Source organism: Rhamphochromis sp. 'chilingali' (genome assembly GCF_963969265.1).
Source record: "Rhamphochromis sp. 'chilingali' genome assembly, chromosome: 17".
Classification (NCBI taxonomy): domain Eukaryota; kingdom Metazoa; phylum Chordata; class Actinopteri; order Cichliformes; family Cichlidae; genus Rhamphochromis; species Rhamphochromis sp. 'chilingali'.
This window is the reverse complement of record NC_137944.1, coordinates 3,523,207-3,529,156: the sequence shown is the minus strand read 5'-3', so window position 1 is coordinate 3,529,156 and position 5,950 is coordinate 3,523,207.

Sequence of the window (5,950 nt, the reverse complement as noted above, 5' to 3'; positions counted from 1 at the left end):
ACTCTCAGAAAGTACAGTCTCTGTTGTGTCTTTTTCAGTAGCTCAGAGGTATTCACACTCCAGGATAGGTTTCCCTCTATGCTGACTCCCAAGAAGCGGAAGTCTGCCACCCTCTCCACATAGTCGTCGCTGATGATTAGTGGTTGGATTTCTGTCTTGTGTCTTCTGTAGTCAATTATGAGTTCTTTGGTCTTTTTCGTGTTTAGGAGAAGGTTGTTATCCTTGCACCATGAAGACAGCCGCTCCACCTCATCTCTGTAGGCAGACTCATCTCCCCCAGATATGAGCCCCACCACAGTAGTGTCATCTGCGAACTTTACAATGGTGTTGCTCTGGTGGGCGGGGGTGCAGTCGTGTGTATAAAGCGAGTAGAGCAGTGGACTAAGCACGCAGCCCTGTGGCGACCCAGTGCTTAGATTTAGGGCTGGAGATGTGTAACGTCCCACTCTCACTCTCTGTCTGCGGTCGGTGAGGAAGCTATTGATCCACTTACAGGTGCTGTGAGGAAGCCCTAGGTCTTTTAGCTTGGCGTCCAGTTTGTATGGAAGAATGGTATTAAATGCCGAGCTATAATCCACAAAGAGCATACGCACATAGCTTCCTTGCCTCTCCAGATGTGTTAATGCTACATTGAGTGCTGTTGCTATGGCGTCCTCTGTCGATCGGTTTGCTCTGTAGGCAAACTGGTGTGGGTCAAGGCTGCTGGGTAGGGCTGCTGTGATGTGGTAACGCACAAGTTTCTCAAAGCACTTCATCACCACCGGGGTTAGTGCCACTGGTCTATAGTCATTTAGGCTAGAGATATGAGGTTTCTTGGGCAAGGGTATTATGGTGGAGGTCTTGAGGCAGGGTGGGACGTTTGACTGTTCAAGGGATTGGTTAAAAATCCTGGTGAAAATATAGGCAAGCTGGTCTGCGCAGTCTCTCAGCACACGTCCTGGTACACCATCTGGGCCGGCTGCCTTCCTCGGGTTAACAGCCCGCAGGGTGCGCCTCACTTCATGCTCCTCCAGAGTGATGATGGTACTGCTGCTGTGGGCTGTATGGTGTAGCTGTTCCTCTGAGGCATAGGGTGCAGTGACCTCAAAACGTGTGAAGAAGATGTTCAGCTCCTCCGCCAGTGCTGGGTCACCTTCAGCCATACCTGATTTGGACTTGTAGTTTGTCAGCTGCTGGGCACCCTGCCACACCAGCCGGCTGTTCTTACTCTCCAGGTGGTTCTCGATCTTCTTCCTATAGTCCGCCTTGGCCTTCTTAATGCCTTTTTTCAGGTTGGCTCTAGCCCTGCTGTAGCTCTCCCTGCTTCCGGACCTGAAGGCGCTGTTCCTCTCTTTTAACAGCTGCTGGACTTCCCGGGTCATCCATGGCTTTTGGTTGGTGTAAACCCGGATCTGCTTGTCTACTGTGACAGTGTCTATACAGTGTTTGATGTAACAGAGGACACTGTTTGTGAACATTTCCAGATCTTGATGTTGGAAGATATTCCAGTTGGTTCTGTCAAAGCAGTCCTGTAGCTGTTGAGAAGCGCCCTCTGGCCATGTTGTTACAATTTTAGTGATGGTCGACGCAGTTTTCCTGATTGGGGCATATGCAGGAATTAGGAGCAGGGATAAATGGTCAGATTGGCCCAGATGTGGTAAGGGTCTTGCCCTGTAGCCCTTCTTGATGTTGGAATAGACTTTATCTAAGGTGTTAGCCCCTCTCGTGGCACACTTCACATGCTGGTGGAAATTAGGGATAGCTGTTTTTAAATCCACCTGATTAAAATCACCCGCTATAATGTGCACTGCGTCAGGGTATTTATTGAGTTTATTGTTGATGTTCGTGTGCAAAAGCGCTAGTGCCACGTTAGTATTTGCATCTGGCGGTATGTAAACAGTTGTTATTGCCACAACAGTGAACTCCCGTGGAAGATAGATGGGCCTGCATTTGACAGTCAGATATTCTATGTCCGGAGAACAGTGACGGTCTATGATCACTGTGTTAGTACACCAGCTGTTATTCACGTATATGCAGATTCCCCCTCCTTTTCTCTTACCGGAATTGTTTGTTCTATCCTGGCGCTGTGCGGTGTAGCCTGCTAGCTCAATAGCAGAGTCCGGGATGGACTGATGCAGCCAGGACTCAGTGATCAGAAGAATACATGAGTTTTTGATGTGATTGTCCGTTGTTATTTGTAACCTTAGTTCGTCCATCTTGTTTGCCAAGGATCTGACATTCGAGAGATATAAACTCGGGAACGGTGGTCTAAAAGGCTTCCTCCTTAGCCTGGTTAGCACGCCAGCCCGGCAGCCTCGCTTCCTCCTTCTCTCTCGTCGCCGTCTGCGTCTCCCTCCCGCCGGAATAGTAATCCAAGGAGCGCCCGGTCTCCTCGCTACTTCCTCTGGTATTTTGTGTGTGTGGATAAATTCCATGGTCACGCTCACACGGTAACTCATTCCGATCTTAAGAAGATCATGTCTGCTGAAGATGTTATTCACTTGACTGATCGCGCACAAAACAAAACACAAAACGTACAAAGATAACCAAACACCACACCGACCAGTGGTACATCGAGCTGCTGCAACTGTGTGCGCCGCCGCCATTTTTCTGAGAAAAATGGCCAGATCAAAATGATATATTAAATATTTCTTTATTGGGTGAAAAAATCAGACCATGTCATAACTGCTTTAAGTCATACAGAATAGATATCAGAGCCTTAAACAGGCTGACGTCTGCTAAATGGGTCAAACTGAAACTGCAGAAAGTAAACAAACACACAACATCCTTATAGAATATGATGTAACACTATAGATCAACTTAGCTCAGAATATATAAAGCATATAAACAATTACAGCAATATGATGCAACAAACACAGCAGCTACTGATCCAAAATACTCAAAGCTTCATAGAACTGAAACCAACATTTATTTTAGCTCCATTCTGCTGCTGATACATACTTTAGGTTTCTGAACATTAAACTTGCTGCTGCCTTTCATAGTGTGTAACTTGAAGGCCCTGAGTACTTTCTCCCACACTGAAAACACTGGAATGATAAAATTATTTGAACATTACCTAATAAGACTGATTCAGGACAGACAATTAGTTATTTTAAACTTTTCTAGCAGTCCTTCACAAACAGGGAACAGTCTGTTTGTGAAGGACAGATAGACAGGTGACAGTCTCAGGTGGATACACTGCTGCAAACAGGAGGATTTAGTGTTTGTGTTATTACGAGTGCTAAACAAGAAGAGTTCCCAGATGGTACAGTGGACACATGTGTGACTCCTGTGATAAAAGCATCTTTCTTTCAGCTTAACGAGTGAACCATCAGCTCATTCAAACACATGTTAAGTCCGTTTGGCTCGACACCACCGAACAGAGGCAGCAATATAACATAGCTAACATTAACAGTGCAGTGAATCCTGCTTGTGCCGTGATATTCAGGACTGCAAACCGAGCAGCATCACTGAGCTTGTTGTGTTTGTGGATATACGACTGACTTTAATTATCCATAAATCATCACATTCTCTGTAAGATTAAGGTCGACTACTGAACGGCGTATATTTTGAAGTAAAGGCTTTAAAACCAAGTTAGTACAAACATCACTAATGTCACATAACTTTGCCGACATGTGGCCAACAGTAATGTTTTAATGTTCTTCATTATTAAACATTTGCGCATAAATAAATAACATAATATTCAGTACTTACTTTTGAAAGTTTACTCTTCGGCCACCCCGCTTCCGCCGGTTTTTTACGGCAAAATTATCCACACCACCGCCGCGCTATGAAGTCTGCGATATGTTGGGCCATGAAGGCTACACCGACCCATCCTTAAAATTCAGGGAGATGAAGGACGCATTTGAGGGCCGCATGTAGAGCAGCCTTTGAATTGGGACAGCCTTCGTTGCATCACTGTGACGCAATCGGCCTTAAAACGTGGCCTTTAAGGCTGCAGACCCTGAATTGGGATACAGCCATGGGTCGTGTCCAAATTCATGGGCTGCATTCTCCCGAGGACCCAGCCTTCGCGGTCTATGTGGGCCAGGTCCTCAGAAGGTCGGGTAGGCCGGAAGTAAACAGCTGGGGAAATTGGACGGTCTAGCCTTCTGATTAGCGTCACCGCTGTCTCGGTGGAGTTTAATAAACTCGGCCGTCTGCTCCTTGCTATCTAAAATATAACAGGACACTGGCGTAAATTCTCGACTGTCTCATACTTCTGTTTAATCAGTTTTCTGTTTGATGTTTATTCAGCTGTGTAAAAACCAAGGAGGAGGGGGATTAATAAAGTTTTATTTTATCTAATCTAATCTAATAACTTTAATCTCAGCCAAACCGATTGACTCACGAACAAATAAAACACTAAAAAAGCCCAACAATAACATTTTTAGGTTGTCTAAGTGACTTACGTTTAACCTGAGTAGCGAAAGTCCGCGGTGATGTGAAAATGATGTGCCGGGAGTTGTGCCGGGAGTTGTGCCGTTCTCGGCGGCTTCAGTGACCCTCGAGCTCCCGACTAGCTATCGAGCTGGTGGGTAGCAGACGTCTCCGAAAACGTCAAAGCACTTTTGCAAATATGCGATATCTTGATGAACCGAGCAGATATTTGATGTTTACACAGCTACTTTCTCGCCTGAAAATATGTTAAAAGTTTATTTTGTGACCCAGAAAGATTAGTAAGAGTAATTTTAAAACTTAGTAGCAGCCGCCATTGTTGGAAACTGGAGTTTGGCTGGGCCGTGCTATGAATTCTGGGATATGGTAGGCCACGAAGGACACACCCGACCCATCCTTCAAATTCGGGGAAAAGGAGGACGCATTTATCGGCTGCATTCGGAGGAATCTATGAATTGGGACAGCCTACGGCGCGTCGCTGTGACGTAATCGGTCTACAAATGCGGCCTCAGGAGGATGCAGCCCATGAATTTGGACACGACTATGGAGTTGGATACCGGCGGAAACACCTGCAAAGATAGAACAACCACACTCATATATATTCAAATAATTTAAAAAAAATTCATTTACCCGTTACTACCACACACCAAATCCGGTCATTGGTACTTCCTGGCTTGTGTAGTTACTAGGTAACAAAAGCTCAACACTGCCCCTAGCGTCCTGGAGCACTTCCGTTGTGTATTGGAGTTTGCATGTGTTTTGTATTTTGTACGTTTTTTGGAGTTTGTAAGTTTTGGGTCTAAACTCAGACCCTGCTGACCCTGGGACTCATTCCTGTGAAGGAAAAAACAAGGTAACAGCGGTCGATCGATTTACTTGCGCAAGGGAGGCCTCGTCGGTATCTCAGGAACGCACTTCGAATCCTACCACAATATGACCCTGACTCCGGCCTCCGCTCGCTGCCTTTTATTGGAAAAACAGTTACAATACACAATACAACACAACACAACACAAGCACCTCCCACCGTAAAAAAAACCCCCCAGTGGTTCTAAGACAAGGCACTATGTGTGTGTGTGTGTGTGTGTGTGTGTGTGTGTGTGTGTGTGTGTGTGTGTGTGTGTGTGTGTGTGTGTGTGTGTGTGTGTCATGGGGGTGCGTTTGTGTGACCTCCTGCTCACCAAAAGGGTCATAAAAGCAGGAAGCTTACCAAACATCAAATGGTATCTTCACAAGGGATGTGCTTGTGATAAAACACTACAGCCTCCTCCCAGAACTTCGAGAGGCTGGGGAGGGGGACAAAGGAATGTGTTGATCATATAGTTTGAACTAAGACTTTACAAATTTAAGAAACACAATGGCAACATTCAACAATTTGACTTAACATTAAGTGTTTTGGAGTTTGTAAGTGTTTTGGAGTTTGTAAGTGTTTTGGAGTTTGCAAGTGTTTTGGATTTTGTAAGTGCTTTGGAGTTTGTACGTGCTTAGTCTCTAGGGGCCACCGTAGAGAGGAGAGGGTTATCACAATCTTAAAATCAAGTCCTTTAGTTTTTTATTCATTCAGTTGATTAATCC